At 39.7% G+C, this 16577-nt stretch overlaps 1 protein-coding gene across 3 annotated transcripts in view; it reads right to left on the minus strand.

The window, feature by feature from the left end:
* SASH1 (SAM and SH3 domain containing 1) overlaps nucleotides 1-16577 on the minus strand; it is a 189412-nt gene that overhangs the window by 127920 nt on the left and 44915 nt on the right. Inside the window, exon 1 of one of the 3 annotated variants that reach the window (XM_053937996.1) lies at nucleotides 10680-10729. The exons of the other annotated variants lie outside the window; for them this stretch is intronic. The gene's annotated coding sequence lies outside the window, so the exon portion shown is untranslated. Of the gene's footprint in view, nucleotides 1-10679; nucleotides 10730-16577 lie in introns of those variants that run through there. 3 annotated transcript variants of the gene reach the window in all.

Genomic DNA, 16577 nt, shown 5'->3' on the forward strand with positions numbered 1-16577 from the left:
CTTGCTTCCATCCCTAGAAACAGCTCTCATCAGCTCTCTTCCCTCACTTTCCAAACAGCTGCCCTATCTTTCATTTTAAATGCTTTCTGCCCATTCTCCAAAGCACCACATCTGACTAAAACAGGGGTGTCCTCCCCATGCCAGAGCTGCGCACCTGGCTGACCTGTATGCCATGCAGCAAGCCCTGATATGTACATAAAGAGAGAGTTTATGGAAAAACAAATGGCAGTTGACCAGCAAGCAGAAAAACAGTTGTGTTGCAATTTCTGTTGTAATGATTAATGTTCAAAAATCACAGATGTCAGGGACCTGAATATTACACTGGCATTTAAATATAATGAAATTTTAAAAGTCAGACTTTTGGAGTGCTTCAGCTTCAATTGTCTAAGTCATTAGGGTGCGCTTAGGTCACATCTTCATCCTTTTATTGAAAAATAAACCCTGGAATTTACATTTCCATTATTTAAAAAACAGCACCAAACTGAATTTTTTACATCACTGGCTGCAGGTGCTAGGATGTTAAATAAATCATCAAGCCAGTGATGAAATCTGGAGCATTCACAAGACTGACAATGTAGTCAAAATGATAAGTATTCATTTCAGCTATGGCTGTAAACACAGGCATGAGCTTGATTCAGAGAGTCTGTGTTCCTCTAGAGAAGCACTCTTATTCTTCACTGCCCAGCAAGGTGTACCATCAATCACTCTGGACTCTCTGAAATCAGTCTCAAATTGCCATGGAAAAATATAATAAAATCTGCTTTGCACTCTCTAACAAGAGTTATGAAAAAATGGAGAATCATATCCAATTGTAAATTTCATTTTTCCTATATTGTTAATGGCATGTTTCACTTCATAAAACTTCATTAAATACAAGAGAAAAGAGAGAAACATCTTTATACAAGTAGGCCCACACTGCACTTCATAAATTCATTGAAGGGGCACAAGACACTTATTACTTTTGCAACATAGCGAGGAGGGGGAGTAATTCCAAAGAGCAGCTGCTTCCAGTTGGGGTAGCTCAGCTGGAAAGGAGAGGTGCTTGTCAAAGTAATTAAGATGAGAAGAAGCCATCTATCTGAGATTTCAGCTTTTAAGCACTGGCCAACCCTTACTCAAAATGTAATTAAAAACAAACAAACAAACAAAAAAAAAAAAAAAAAAAACAAAACAAAACAAAAAGACAAGTGAAAACAGGCTTAAGCATTGCTGAAAACATACCTCCAAGCGATTCTCTCAATAAATATTTTGCGAAGTTCATGAACAGAAGGATTATTGTGACTGTGGTGGTGTGAGTGGGAGGAATTTACCCTCCACAACTCAACCAACTGGATCAATGATGATAAAACAGCCCTTGAGGGCAGTGAGCTTACTGCACTGGCTCCATGTTGATGAAGTTTTACAGGGAAGTTTTTTTGTTTAAGTATATGTAGAGCAGGCTGGTAGCTCTAGTTCTCAGAAAAAAAAAATTCCTTTGCAAGGATTTAATAATTAGGCAATTCTGTTTTACAAGGCCAAATATGCTGCTTCAGTACAATGTGTATCCTGTAGCAACACATGACTAACAAAAAGTAATTGAGACTTGGGTTTTTGAAAATTACTAATATACTTGATCCCAGGAGTGCATCACATGTTCCTTTTGACTTCTGTGGGAAGATGTTATTTGTGAGAATACATTTAAACAAACAACTGTTGCTTGGCTAGATGAAGGTTAAAGTGACTGGAAAGGATGCAGCAATTATCTGAAAGCATAAAGGGTGTGTAAACACCAAGGGGAAAGCCAGATTGCAGAGGAAAGCTCAAGAGGGTGTAACTCAGAGCAATGAGATAAATGGATGTGTTTTTAAGCCCTGAAATACTGGCTCATAAAACAATGACATTATTTGTGTATACAAACTGGTCATTTCGGTCATTGTTATGTGTCACTGAGGACAGAATATGTGAAAGGGAAATAAAATGAATGAAAAAAATTAGCTATATTAGTGAGAAGAATATAAGAGAAAGCAGTAGTAGCCCTGTGTCTTAGGGATAAGCCAAGTGACCTTATGGATTGCTGTCCCCACTGCTGAGGACACAGCAGCAGCAGGGATGGGTGGTGAGCCCATAAGGCTTTGGGCTAGATACAATCCATGACTTAATTTCACATGACTTGCAGCTCCATAAATTATTTTGGGTGGTTTTAATGGATGATTCTAAGGGGTATGCTATTTGAGCAATTGCTTAGAAGTCTGAAAAGCCTATGTGGCCCTTAGGTTTCCCATGGTAACACATGAGGCATTTAGGGAATACACAAGCACATAGTAAGAAGACAATTTTCATTACTCACAAAATTTCAGGGGTTTATATAGAAATCTAAAACTCCTAGAGATAAAAATTATGTTACTGTATATTATTATTTATTATATTTATACATGTAAACTGCATGTGCAGACAGATCTAAGAAAAGATTGCCTCTTGATTTGTCAAAAAGACAAATTCCTTACCTCCTAAAAGCATTCTCCAAGTGTTGTGATACCTTTTTAACTCCTAGCATTTTCCAAATACATACTAATATATAGGGTCTTCTTATGAATAGAAAGGAAATATAATTATCCTCTTGGATAGTTACTTAAATCAGTTTTCAGTGTACAAAACATGATTTAAACATATGCTTTCTATTGCCTGTACTTGCCTAGCTAGTGTTTATGTTTGCACAATATTATCCTGATCTGTAAATAGATTCCAGCAAGGGAGAAAGAGGTTTTAAATATTTTAGCACCCATTTCCTAAAGTATGTATGTACACAGGTAACAGAGTTTAAATAGCTGGATCGTTTTATACAGATGCACGAGAAAGGATTGTAAAAGTCTTCAGGTTTGACAGAAAATTCAGGGCAGTGTCAAAGGGCTAAACAGTATTAGAGTACATAGTGAGCCTGGTGGTTTCAAATAAGCTTAACCTGCTCATTTTCATCCAAGAATGCCCAGGTTTCGCTTCAAGAGACAAGGATTTTGGCACTAATAATGACTGCTGTCTCCATCTCTTGTTCTCACTCCTGTGCCACGGTAATTATAAATGAGGGCTCATGAAGAAGAGAGTTCAAGAAGGCTAAAGGAGGGCAAGCAGGGGCTGGAAAGATACACAAATGAGTTCTATAATGTTTCTTTTTCTACCCTATTATCCTGTAAGAGTTTTAAACAGCCAAGTGGATTTGACAAGAATTAATTTTGTCAAATCAGTCTAATTTCCTGCTTTGGAGGATAATTGGTAGTGGATAAGAAGCAGCAGCAGCTGGAATACACATTGAATTTCATAAGGTTTCTACCTTATTCAACACAGCTGATGCCATTATAAGGTGGTACACAACTGCTTGAAAGAAACACTTTCAGAGATTAGTTTTCAGTGGTTGGCACCAAAGGGAAAAAATATATCAAGTGAGGTTTTTCAGGGATCTGTTTTTCAATATTTTAATTAACAGGCTGGCCAGTAGTATAGAGACTATGCTCATTAAATTTACAGATGACAGACAGCTCAGAGTGCTTGAAAATGGCTCCTGAACGCGCATGAAAAAAAGTCATCTTGCTACAGAAGAGCAAGAGAATACGCAGTACAGCCAGTAGGGATACAGAACCACCTGCAAGACATAGCAATCTTTGCACTACTCACCAAGCCCAAGCAATCAGCTGGAGGTTCTGGGTTGTGTTTTGACCCAGTGTGCCCTAGATGTCAGGACTGACACGGACGAATGAGAGAAAATATAGAAGATAACCACATAAATGAGATGTTTACAAGCAGAGATTGAAAGAATGAGGATGCTCTATCCAAGACAAATGAATGCCAGAGAATAGGATAATCATTTTCAAATATGTAAAACCTTTGCTTCACTAAGAAAAGCAAACTATCTATTGGGGATAGGGCAAGAATGAACAGGTTTAATTGCAGCTGGGTCAGTGTTCGGTTAAACACTAGAAAAAGCTTTCTAACTGCAAGGTTCATAAAAGTGATGGAATTGATTGCCTGGGGTCAGTGTGGTGCCTTCATCACTGTCTAACCTGTTCTTGAGAGCCTCCCAACATCCCATTATTTTGGTACAATGGATTCTGCTCTGGGGCTTGGAGCTGGCTACATAACCTCTTATTATCCAGACTATTTTTCTTTTTTAAATAAATACTTTTTGTATTTTAATTTTTTAAAACCAGACTGTGGAAGTCCTTTGCACAGCAGCCAGCACTTACTCCAAAGGAGACTGAATACCACTCATGTCAAAAGGCCAATATACAGTCCTGCAAGTAAAAATTAGAGTTTACAGGCATCAAGGATACCACAAAAGGCATTGAAATGCTTTGCATGACAGTGCCACAGAAACAACAATTGTCACCTGAAGAATTTTTATACAGGCTACTTGTAAATCCTATACTTCTGCTACTGAAGATCTGTCCCAGAGTTTGTGACCACCTGGCCTGCTTTTAATATTAACATTTGCACAAGATGTTTGAGTGGCTGTGGCAGCATGTAACTGATATGACTGAGGATGGCAGTTGCCAGAGGGACAGGCTGCTGCACAAGGAAGCCAAGAATTTCAAACTCAATATGCTTCATAAGAGTAATTCTAAAAATTACAGCTGCTCATTGGCAAGAGGTTTGTTTGTTCATTTATACTCCAACTGAAATGCATTAAATAGTTGTTTGGATTTTCCTACCCCTCTTGGTCATATCTGGTGACAATCACTATTAATTACAGCTACCTTTCTGAAAGTGAAGTCATCACCTGCTTTCTCCAAGGAGTCAATTACTGCGGAAACATATGTATCTTTCAGGATTAAATGCTGGAAGCACATTGCAAGTGGATTTTCTTGTGTAAACCAGACCTGCCAGGGAGTGTACAACCTTCAGGAGAAGTTACACTTGAAACAGTTATTATGTGTTTTTTGTATGAGACATACGTACGTGAAAGAACTGAGCATGATGGTAGCATGCCAAGATTATTAAAAATAATTGGGACATATTTTCTTCTGAGACCTTCTCACCCACCAGCCTTTTGGAAATAAGACCCCCATCATTTCTGGAATTCCCAAACTGGACATTTGCAAAATCCCTTCTTTGGGAGTCTGAAATGGGAAGGAGCCATGGAGGGATGTGTGCATTTACACATCTCCAGAGACAGCATTTCACAGACATCTTCATATTTTTACGCATACTCAATTATGTCTGTCATTATGGGATTTCACAGACAGTACTACTATTTATATTAAAATACACACACACAGTAGCATCTGTGGCTATACCTAATACAATGTATGGAAGCCAAGTCAACAGTAAGTGACCAATCAGCCAAAATAGCAAATTCAGCACCAAGAAGATATGAATTCCCAAGAGGTTTCACAGGCCAGTTAGTGAGGTATCGCCCTCACTCTTCATCCACCAGCGAGTTAAACAAGCTGCTACTGAGGAAAAAAGTGCTAAAACTCCAAGGCCCACACTTTCCAAGGCAGGATACATGGAGAGTGTATGTAAGGTTCTGTCAATTAGATGCAACAGTAAAATGGCATTCCATCTGCACTACAAATGTCATAGAGCTCCATGGCACCTGTCTGGGGAAGAAAAAAACCAACCAAACACAAAAGAGCAAGAGTTTACCACAGATTTAAATACTTATGTGAAACAATGGCCTCTTTGTGCTAGAGCTTTCTGCAGCAAAAATACTTCAGAAAAGTTTGGATTTTTTTTTTTTTTTTTTGCAGTAGTATTTTATATCAGAAGGTGAAAACAGAGAAACCCTTTCCACACTTTTGCCATACCACGAAAGTCACAGTCAGTTTTGTTATAACTTTGAAGGTGCAAAAACTTACAGCTAAAGACTCCGCTGATAGGAAAACACTCCTTCCTCTCAAGTATAAATTTTGAAAGAAGAATTAAGTTGACAACTTACACTTCATGTATCTCATTTCCCTTCCAGAAGGGTCTAAACACATTTGTAGTAAATTCTAAGTTTGCATATTGCAAAAGGTACAATGCCAATCATAATTTACCCACTCATTCCCTGGAAACAAGAGCAGTGCAAAGGAGCAGCAAGAAGTTTCCTTTCTCCTTCAATATCCAGGCAGGGCTCTCCCTGCTGCACTGAATCCCAGACAGAAATCCCAGCACTCCCTTCCTGCAGCCTCTCAGCATTAGCCATGTATGCTTGAAAACTAAAGAAATTTGCACAAACCAGAAAATTAGTGTTGATATGGATACAAAGTTATGACAAAGGCTTCTGAAAAGAGCTTTTTTCCCCCCTTGGTATGACTATCTTCTCTGTTAAAAACTGAACTCAATATAAAATCATCAGTGGTTGGACTTTATCATAGCTGAAAATTACCTTGGCAGCTGCAAAAGGGAGTTCCCTCTTTTCAAAGCAACTTGCCCAACCTGCTATGATGCCAGCCACCCAGAAGTCAGGATATTATAATTCTTGCAGCAATAATGAGTGACAGTGTTACCAAAATTAGAGTTCCAAGGTCAGAGGAACATTTGAAGTAAAATGGGAGCTTTTGTCTACACATAAGGTTCTGAAAAGACTAGAAATAAATAGTGCAGGAATAAATACAGAAGTAGGAAATTAGGACTAGTGGGACCATGTGTTGGAGCCCTAGGTACTGAGAATTTTAGACTTTCTGTTTGGACAGGCACTGACCCCCAAGAGAACACTGCAAATTTTTTGTGATAAATGTTTGCTCAAATGGATCTCCAATGTTGTTTCACTTTCTAAGATGTTTTGGTACCGCTTCTAATATTACTTAACATGCACTGAGTGTTTATTACAGAAGCATCACCTAAAGAACAAGAGCTGTCATATTGTACTAAACATTGCTTATAAATTAAAAGAATTTTCACTCTACATCTGAGTCAGAAATAGAGGGTGAAGATGCATGAAGTTAAAGTTATCTGCTATGAGAAACACAGCAAATAAGTAATTGAGCCAAAAAGGAAATCAGAGTCTTCCAAAGTTGTGGCCCAGGGCACTGCCAACTGGACCATGCTGTCTGTACTCCTTGTGCTGTAAATAATCATGCACCAGTACAGGCTGCACATCACATGCTCCATGACTCTAGGAAAGCAAAGATATTTTAGGAAATGATCTATTTTGCTGTGCAACATTTATACAATGAAGCATAACAGAAATAAACCTGCTAAAAAAATTACAGCAACAACAAGAGAAAACAAGCAGCTGAAAGGAGACACTCTTGTAAATGGGAAGGGGAAATGCTCTGTAAGTCCCAAATTATGTAAACACATGGAAGCACTTGCTGGAAAGTAGTAATTCTGTACTATATTGTGCATGTAAAATGCAGAGTTTCAGAAGAAACTGAAATATCAGATATTTTTGAATTCTTTTTGCAAGGAAACTTGATTCATTAGAACTAAACGTATTATAGTTGGGAGAATTTTATCAGCACCATGATCATTGTGGAGGGTAGCATAACAACAAACAGTCATATTCCAATTGTACTTTCCATGTAAAACTATACTAATGATAATTATAGAAGTAGTGGATACTACGTCATAGGGACCCATAGTCATAATTTGCTAATACTGTACTGAAAATGAAGAATCATAGAGAATTTAACTACAACTGCACTAACCTAGGTTTATATTATTTACAGCAATATCTCTTCATTTCAGGCGCTCACATCTTTCTGGATTTCATGTTCCTCCATAATGAAAACTATATGGCAATATGGTGAAAGGGGGGAATGAGAACTGAGACATTTAGAATAATCTAGATCCTGAAAGCCTTTCCAGATCAACATCAGTGGAATCCATCAGCAGTGGAAAGTGACTGCTTTTGAAACTTCTGCTGCTAATCTTTGCTGCTTAAATATAAAGCAGATGCTTCCTCTTGTTTACTAGCAGCAATGCAGGTAACAAACACTGTGAATTCACCACTAATTCCTAACAGATTGTATCTGAAACTGTGGTTTTCTGCTTGTGGTTCATGGACTCCTGAGACCTTACTTAGTATCTTAATGTAGTCCTTATAAAGCCATTAGGAAAATTTCTTAAGTTTTTAATAGTCTTAAATTCACCACACTGATTTGCATCTGTGCCTAAACATCTTCAGGAATACAGAAAAGTTGCAAATCACTTTTGCTGTTGAGAGTTTGAAACTAACTAGAAAAGTTACGATGTCAGATCAATGGTTAAACAGGCAGGGAATGCCATTTAACAATAAGTACTAATGGTAGCCACAGCTAATCTATGGAAAGTGGTGCAAGCAAAAAGTATGTGGGAAAATTGCTTATTCTGGGTCAGTTTAATAATCAGTTCTCATGGCAAAGTCCAAGGAGTCAGGTGACTAAGTAGCACAGAGGCCCCAAATGCATGTACACTGCGCTAAACTGCACCATCTTTAAAGTAGGAGGAAGGAGCAATCAAGTGGTCACAGTATTGTGTGGAAGTGGCCACAATATTTTCAAGGAAATGACAAACACTTTTAACACGTCACAAGATTTTTCTACCAAGTTTTGTTTTTTTTTTTTTTAACTATTTAGAAGTTCGTTTCCCTTGGTTAGGATCTTTATTTTCTTCCCTTGCTGTTGTTTGCTCTTCAATCTATCAGGAGCCCAGGCATGCCCTGTGTGGGAAGTGCTTCTGCTCCTCTCCAGGTGCTCAGGCACTTCAGTGACCACCTGCCATGCAGAGTTCTGGTCTCTTTCAGGAAGGATTGAAAGCTTCTCTTACTTCAAAAAATGAAACAGGTAATGCATAAAAACAAACCCATGTTTTCCTAGGGAAAGTGGGACACATTTGGACAATAATTGGGCTAAGCAAGAAGGTGCAGGGGCTGCCTCAGCATCACCTTAGACCCTACCAACTCAAGTGAAACACCAGGCAAAGAGGGGCACACATGCACATGGATGTGATGGGGCTGCATGCACAGACTGTGCAGAGGACACTGTCAAGAATGCTTTGACTTCTTTGATCATGGAATTATGGCTCCAGGACAGATTCCCTGCTATTCTGCTGTTATCCATCTAGTGAAGAAAGACAGAAAAAGTGAACTAAATTCTCCCCTCTCAACTAAAACAATGCAGAGTAACAGTCAAAACCCAGACAAAATGATGGAAAAAGGAAAACAAGAGCACAAACTATGAAGAGGGGAAAAGAGATACTGGAGTTCACTGTAAGGTCACAAAAGGGACAAGAACAAATAGCAAACTCTGGTCATCATATTAAAAGCCTGTGTGCTAATAAAATCACCATGAAGAATAAACCACAACAAACCGGATGTCTTATTGCTAAAAAAAAGTAAGAAATTTACCCGGCACAAGAGAAACTTTCTTGGAATTCACACAACTGAAGTACTAATACAGAAAATGTAGAGCTTGTTTGGGAATGATAGGCAGGGGTGAGGCTTGTTGTATTTCAGAGGTAACCTAAACTCATCCCAAACTCAGAAAGATGAGTAGAAAGCCCAGTTAGTTTGGGGACATTAAAAAGGGAGGAAAATAACAAAAGTTTTGATACTGTTCAACACCCACTTCAGATGACTACAACAGGTATAAAGCAGGCTGAATAAAAAATTTTCCTGAATAGTATCACACACAGCAGAACCTGCTGGAAAGGAGAAAGACCTAACTATCCAAATGCTGCTGAAACACAAACACCACAGGCCACTAAGCGTATCTTTGCTATGTGAGAGGAAGGGGTCATGGCAGATGTGGTTTGGGCATGAAACAGGTAGAAAAATGGAATCCTTGTACCCCAGAGAGGTCACCAGAGCGGTCTGGGTTGACGCAGGCTCGCCAGGCCCTTGCAGGGCTGCCACACACCGGCACCCCGGTCCACTCCACGCTGCCTCTGCCCTCCAGCTGTCATAGCCACAGACAACAAAATCCTCCTCCACACAAATCTGGAGAGGTCAGTAGCACAGATCCAGGCACAACAGTGCAGAGGACAGAGAAAAGGCAAGTAAATGTTTATCTCTATGGGCCAAAAGTAGGTTTCACAGGGCCCCCACTGATCTTTCAGTCTGAAAAGAATCACACATACTATTTTGTAAGCATGTAAAGATTTTGAGGTCACTTGCCTTTGTGAGAAACTTTGTAAATTATTGTCAAATAAAGTTAACTTTTGTTCAATAATACACCTTACAAATAAGAAGAAAGCAAATAAGATACAGCTCAATTTTTATATGGTTCCCAATGCTGCTTCACATGGCATATTCATGAAGAGAATGATCTGCATGAAACTGTGCAGGACAAGGAAGCCACATCAAAAAGTAATTGCCAGTAGATCCTCATCAAACTGGAAAGATGGATCAAGACATTTTGACACTATTCAATATTCTTACAGTGTACTTGTTTAGGAACTGTTCACATTTGGAGTCTTGTGACCAAGACATCCATTTTGAGGCTCTTCTGGGGCCTCAGTGACCATCCTCTTCAGATCATGGTGCTCAGCAGAAATTTGCAAGAAGTGCCTGAGCCTGCAGAGGACAGCAGAAAGCACTAAAAACCATGAGTAAGAGAGGACCATGTATGTTGATGACGATGATGCAACCTGATTTCTGAGTTTTCAGACTGCAGAAAGCTAGGAGCTGCAGGAATAACAGAGAGCAGATTAGATACACAGATGGATATGGAAATTGGAGAAATGGGCTAAGACAAAGGGGAAGCAGTATGCAAAAAAGGACATATTGTTGCAAAATACTTCACTTGGGAAGAAATAAGTTCGGAGGATAAGCAGGGGATGGGAGACAGCTGGCCCTGCGGCAGTTCTCACAAAAGGATCTGCAGGCTTCAGGCTGAACATGAGTCAACTTCTTTCCTGCTGTCATAGAAAAGCAACCATTAAATAAAGATTTATTAACAGGCGGCACGTAAAATAAATCTTTTGCTCTCCTCAGCATTACAAGACCTCCATCATCTGGGCTATGAGACTCATTCCTGACGCTGCACTTATCTCAACCAGTTATGAAGAGTCCAGAGGCGAACACCTTAAATAACCTAGAGGTCTAGTTATTAGGTCTACAAAACATGTCCTTCTAAAAAAAAACAATTGCCTGGGAGTTACCACTAGCTCAGCTGGAAGATCTTCAACCTAAGAATTTATGACAGTTGACATTTCCTTGCCCCTCTACATGAAGCTACATAGGCTTTTTTTTTTTTTTTATGGAAATGGAGAGGAAAGCAGGGGTCTTTAGTCCTCTTGACAATTTCAGCATATTTCAAATACTGAAAAAAATCCACTGAGCATTAAAAGAAACAAAAATGTATTGGAGGAGAATTACTTACAGGAGAATTCTCATTATTCAGGAGACCTCACCTAAACTTGAGCAGCTGAGATCAAGAATATTGCCTATTTACAACAGTCTATAAGAGGAAGAAAATTGAAAGCATTAAAGATGTTCTTCATATTTTATGATGAACCATTGAATAAGATCCAGTTTCTCTATTTTTTTTTATTATTTTATCTTAAAATAAACAATCTGCACTAAGGAGATCCTCCCTCCATAGTGATACCTTCACGCAAGATATTCAAAGTGGTGTACTTCAAATTCATTTAAAACAAATGTATAGCACAACTACAATATATTTCACTTTTGTTGACTTTGTCTACTTTCTCCTTTCAGAGGAATACACATTTAGCTTCAATTCTTTTTTATTATTTAAAATTTTTATGTAACAGAATATGTGAAATGATCAACTTGTGGATTTAGTTGGAACAGGGGTCTCTGCTGGAACTTTAAAAGTAATTCAGTTCAGGTCTACACATAATTTGAGGAATTAAGAAATCTTAAGATCAATTTTATGCCATCTATTATAAAGTGTATATACTGTAAAATACTATAAAGTACACGTCATATTTTCAAACTTTTTAGAATTCATTTTGCTGAAGTATAGTCCGAATTTTTTTTAATCTTCTGAGTTAAAAGTTACAACTGGCTCACGCAAAAGGCACTGCCATTAAAATAGTGACAAGTCCTCATTTCAATGCCAGCAGAGAATCATATTACAAACTTTCTGTGTGTGAAAGCTTATGGTAAGTCATGTAAAAGTTCCAACTGAAAACCAAACGTTTGCTGATTTTAGTTCCCTAAAGGCCTTTGGTTTGACACCTAATTTAATTCCCAGAGACTGAGAAGGGAATATTCTGTCGCAGTGTGCTCTGGGATCTTAAAGCTCAGCATGTTGCTAACATCCGTGTATCATTGGAAACATTGGATGCCCCCAGGCACGTTTTTTCACATCTTGACTGCATTTTCTCAACTGAATTACCCCCACCCATTTGGCAGACAAAAGGCTCAGAGGTATGCTCTGATTCAAAGGCTTTACTTTGTAGGGGAAAGTCCTCAATTGAGATTTCATTTCTTGTGCCATCCCTGAGGAGTACTAACAGCTTCAGCCACCCAATGAATCATTGAAGTTTTTTTTATGATCTCCCATGTGGGTGCCCTAAACAGAAAATTAGATCTAAACCGAGTGAACACATAGAAGCAACATTCAGTTTCTCTTGTCTCTAAAACAATGTCAATAGGTGACTAATTAGAAGATGTAGCAAACAGAAAGCAATCTGAATTCAAGCTAAATTCAAGAAGGAAGTTTTGACTAGTATTTAAAGCAGAGAGAGAAAACAATATCCTGCATAACTAACTTTTTATGCACATCTTCTCAAAATTTGTATTTATCATATCATTTCCTTTCAATTTAAACATTCCTCATGTTCATATTTATCCATATTTCATTCTAGGGGATAAATTAAACATATAAACCAACACCTAAATCTTACCTGTAATGATAATTAACTATCTAATTTAATTTGTTACCTTTTGTGATGAGAGGAAGCAGCAGATCTGTAATGCTTCTATCCCAGGTGAAACCAGTTTGAAAGCAATATTCAATGCCAGGAACTACTAAATTCAGCTATAATTAACTATATGATATATTTCTAAAAAAGCATCAATGTAGTCTATAATTTGAAGATACAATATAGAAATATATGAAGATGAAGTGATCTCAGTGACTTACCATCTGACACTGATGAACAGTAACTGCCTTGACAAGGATTATTAAGTTTATTCTTCTTTATAGCCTAGACTGTTCTCCAAAGCATCTGTGCCACTCACTTCTCCATCAACTTCCAGACCCAGAGAGGGCAAGAAACCCCATCAGCCTTCAAAGCAGTACTTCATACTCCAGATGAAAAGCATCAACAAGCCAAACAGTCCCATTCCTGAGGAAGAGCCATGTGTCCTAAAAATGCTGGGTAACCACTCCTTAAAATATGAAAACGTCTATTGACAGGCACATACAAAGGCTCACAGGAGCTGAGCCAAAGGCCTTGCTGACTCCCCAGCACTACATTTCAAACAAAGGCAGAGCCACCCAGCTGCAGTTATCTGGCTGCAGCCCCCCTTTGAAAACACCTTCTTCCTTTCCTGCTAGACATGTGTCACTTCCACCACCGTGTGCAGCTGCCGCTAACACTGACTGCCAGAGCACCAGGGTGGCAGGTCTGCACCCGGAATACACGGGTTCTCCAGCTTGAGAAGGGAGCAGCCAGCCCTGCTCCCCAGCAGCACTCCAGCATCACCCTGAGGGAACCCTTCACCCAGAGACTGCAGCCTTGGCCCAGCCCAGGCTAGTCCCTTCACAGCTTCCCCTCCCGACTGGACCAACCCGAGTCCTGCCGGTTATGAAAACAGATAAAGACTGTACTGCCAATTTGTTGTGGCCCTCTGAATCTTATCTAGGACTAAAAACAGTAGAAGTTTTGTAGTTGCACAAATGAAAGCGAGCTTGGAATGAAGAAAGCAAGGAAATGTGTTGAAAACTGTGTGACTTATTCCTACATACACAGAAAAATTTCTCTTAGGCATATACCCACACACACTTATGAAAGATTTTAAATGTTGGACCTTTAGCAAGATCCCTGCATATAATTTTCTAAAATACCTTTTTAACTCTATCAAAGACATATCACTACAAGTTCAAAAGGGGAAAAATGATTCTGAGATGGAGTGTCATATGTAAAGTCCCACTACACAGTTGCAAGTCAGTGATTCTCTCAGACTTCATCCTTTCATGTTAAAAATGTCTTGATGTCCTTCTTAGAAGAGCAAAAATGGCATTGCTGTTTTGAAGTACCAGAAGTGGCAGAAAACCACTTTCTACAGATGGTGACTGATGATTTTAAATAATTGCCCCACACCCCATTACTTGCATAAGCTCACCTTTGCAACTTGGCAATTCTTGAATTTGCAAAGCAAAGCTATGCTCTAGCAGCAGCTCTTTCCAGCTGCTATACCTTTTCATCTGCAGCTATTAAATTGGGCAATTCCTGGAGGTCGGGTTCTGCTACACTCCTACAATGACAAAGAGGGCCTCACCTTAGTATTACAGGGACAAACAGCACAGGCTACAACTGCACAACATCCCGACCCCACCAACCATCCCTGCTGCTGTGTGAAGAGGAAAAAGGGCTGAGATTAGATGAGATGCATACTCCAAACAGCTGCCATTCTCACAGTCCAGGCCAGGGATTTACATCCACATTTACATTCAGTGGCAATGGCCTTGCAGCCAAAGTGAGCAGGAGCAGCCCAAGCACATCCAAGCACAATGCCAACTGTCCATGGGAGACAAGAAACAGAAGCACCAAGGAAAAGACAGCATGTGGGATGAGGGTGCAGGAGGGTTGGGGGCCAAGCCCAACAGTTGAGGGTCCCCGGCACAAACAAAACGGGAAGGAAGCAGGAAACAAGCTGTTGCCTCTTCTCAGGACTTCATTTCAAGTCTTGAGAATCTCCTGTTTTCATTAAAAGAAAAGGAAAAGAAACCCCTTGTTTACTCCTTCTGGTATTAGAGAAAGAGATTAAAGTGAACTAACTTTAAATTCTTCCATATGCCTCCACAGGGTTTAAAATTTAGAAAGTAAATCTGAAGACTTGACCAATCTATTTTTAACCTCATGATTCAGTCTGATTCAAGTATTCAAATGTTTGTATATAGTCACAAAGCAACTAAATCCTTCTTAACAAGACTTCCATATGCTTTGTATGTTTGTGAACAAATACCCAATTAAAAATGAGTGTGCATTCATGAACTTAGTACAACTACCCCACACTAGGAAATCTATAGCATAAAAGGGACAAAAAGAACAGTATGCACTGCACTCTGTCTTACTTGTATGACAGTGTCAGGCAGAACCAATTTTCAGTTTTCAAGATGATCAATTTCCCCACTGAAAGCAAAGCTTTACAACCTCTGCTGAACAGCCACAACATTAGAAAGAAAAGGCTTAAGCTTCCAAATTTTAAATATGAATAGGAAGTAAGCCAGTGAACTACCTTTAGCTGACTCTCCCACCTTATATTTATTGAAAATAACAAATGCATAATAAGAAACCCCTGAGAAAATTGTATTGCCATCAGTGTTGTTTAGTGCACTGCTGAGGACAGTCTCACTGCATATGCTGACTCTACTATGCATCAGACAATAAAGACATGGGGAGAAAAGGACTGGACTTCTCCCAGTGCCACACAAGAAGTTCCTGCAGCTTAGCATGGTGTCCCCATGCCACCAATCCGATGTGTACCCTGTGTCCCCCTAGTGTAGACTTCTCTATCACCTCCAGGTGTCACAGCATAAGCCACAGCACATATTGCAGTTGACACGGCCACGATACACAGAGTAGCATCGTACAATTTCAGAATGCTTCAACCCATACACAGTAACACCATACCACATCAGAAGGCTTCAAGCATTGGCCCACACACAGTAACACCACATCATTTCAGAAGACTGCAAGCACTAAGCCTTCTTGTTCTTTAGCCCAACCTTTTATAGCCCTCATGTTAATGCACTGCACCTGTGTGCCCTCTGTTGCCTCTGGTGATTGGTCAGTGCACCTGGGCACTCCAGGTCTCATTACCTTCAATGCTGCTCACCTGCTCCTCACAGCTGCAGCCCACTGGGGATGAGGCTCAGCCACAGCCCCACTCCCAATTACCACAAACTGTGTACCTGCACCCAGGTACCTGGGTCTGTGAGCATGAGGCATTTACTCATGGGTGACCCTTTTCCTCCTGTTGTGCCTCCATCCTTTGACCCTCACTGGTTGCCACAGTCTGCTCTAGATAAATTATTTGTGTGTTCCCTTATGTTTCCCCTCCACATCTCCTGACCAGGACATTTTAATGCCCTCTTGTAGCAGAATGTGTGTCTGCTCCCATTTGCCCCTCTTGCTGGATGCCTTTGTGATCTTGCTTCCTCATTTTTCCCTGTCTCTCAGTCAAAGACTTTTTAATTGCATCTGACTTGCCTTCCAGAGTCCCTCATGCCTCCTCCTTCTCTCAGGCACCACCTTCTTGTTGCTGCTTCTCCACTTCATTTTCCCACCTCCTGCTGCAAGTGGGAGGCAAGAAGCATTCCTGGGCATCCAGGCACTGACTTCATAAACTGTATCAAGAGACTAAGTGGGGTAGATGTTTGCTGGTTGCCATTAATGGATATGACTCTTAATCATTTATTCATTTATCTGCCAATAAAGTTAATCTGTTATCTATTACCTGTCAATAATGGAGAGGTATTCTGTGGTTCCCCTTAATTCCT

This window comes from Vidua chalybeata, chromosome 3 (assembly GCF_026979565.1).
Source record: "Vidua chalybeata isolate OUT-0048 chromosome 3, bVidCha1 merged haplotype, whole genome shotgun sequence".
Lineage (NCBI taxonomy): Eukaryota > Metazoa > Chordata > Aves > Passeriformes > Viduidae > Vidua > Vidua chalybeata.